This window comes from Triticum aestivum, chromosome 3D, assembly GCF_018294505.1.
Source record: "Triticum aestivum cultivar Chinese Spring chromosome 3D, IWGSC CS RefSeq v2.1, whole genome shotgun sequence".
Classification (NCBI taxonomy): domain Eukaryota; kingdom Viridiplantae; phylum Streptophyta; class Magnoliopsida; order Poales; family Poaceae; genus Triticum; species Triticum aestivum.
In genome coordinates, this window is record NC_057802.1 from 569,239,561 (window position 1) to 569,241,107 (window position 1,547).

Genomic DNA, 1,547 nt, shown 5'->3' on the forward strand with positions numbered 1-1,547 from the left:
CCTGATGCATGTGTGAACGTGTTGTGGCATGCGTAGACGCCCGTCTTGGTGCTCCGTGGTGTGGCCCCCCTCCACGTACGGCAGCGCCGCCGTCACTTGGACGGGGGAATCGTGCGGGTGCGGTAGAACTGGAGGGAATCTAGTGGTGGGTTGGGTCCAGACCGTGTTTGAGGATGTTTCTATGTGCAGACCTGTCGCAACCAGGTGGAAGAGACCACTGGTCAAAGCCCGTCCGGCAAAAGTCAAAGGGCTAGATCTCCTGGTCAACTGGGATTCGGGGTGGCCTTCGGGGTGTAGCTATGCCACTGAAACATCGCACGGCTCCTGATGCATGTTGAGACTAGAGGGTAGGGACCTATTTATAGACTCCTCTTCCAGGTGTTTTAATATCCCATCCGTTTCTGGAAAAATCCGTGTGACTCCTGAACAATAATACTTTTCCTCCACCAAGGAGTTTCATGGAAAATTTTCCAATTCCAAAGTTTATAAGATTTAGTAGCAATGAAAAAACACACAATATATATAATTTCCTTTGGTACTGTTAGCATGTGTGAGTAAAATTGCTACTGTATTCTAGCAATATAATACATAGAACCTTAAATCCACAAATCAACTATTTGAAAGTAGTTACATGTACATATTCAATGCAAATATTAACAATGTGCATACCGTTAAATGAGAGCAAATTTCCTTAATTTTCCGGAGTGGTTCCCATCTTCCTCCATAAATAACTAATTTTCTACAATAGACAATTCTGTGAATTCCTTTTCATGCAAAGCTGGCATTATTACCACAATTTTCCTCCACTTCCTCCTTGCCAATTCCATTGATAAATACTATAATTTTCCTTTCCAAGGTGCAGTCAAAATTATTTGACCAAACCCTTCCCCTAGAAAGTTTTCTATGTTGTTCCATAGAGCGAATAATGCCCCATATTGTACAATATCAAATGAAGTTAAATCAATTTGGCATAGTTAGAAAAAACCAATATATAGCCAGCAATATGTATTTCGTGAGAGATATCACAACAACAGAAAAAACATTACATTCCAGATTGCACTAATTTTCCATGCAATTTGTTCACTCTCGTATTTAACAGCCAATAAATGAATAATAAAATTATCATAAGTACATAAGCTATTAGTTATCCATAATATTTTTCCTTTTCCTCAACAGTGGCATTTTAATTTTGTCTATTGCGGTATGTTTAGTCATTAAACTGATCAATGTTCCTGACAGGAAATTAAATTTATTCCTATCTTCCAAACCGTGATTAGCCATGTAGTCTGTGAGTGAGTTCTACACAAGTTAGACAAAAAAAAGGTCCTCGCAAAAAAAAGGCCACTCGTGCCTTATCCACCTCGCCCCGACCACTCGTGCCTCCACGCCGCTCGATCCACCCCCGCCGCCGCCCTCGATCTTCGCCGCCGCCGCCGGCGCCGCCCCCTCCCGGGCCGCATCGCGGCGTCCCCGCCCTGCACCGCGCGCCCCCGTCCCCGCCCTGCACCATGCGCCCCCGTCCCCACTCCGCACCGCCGCCGTCCGTC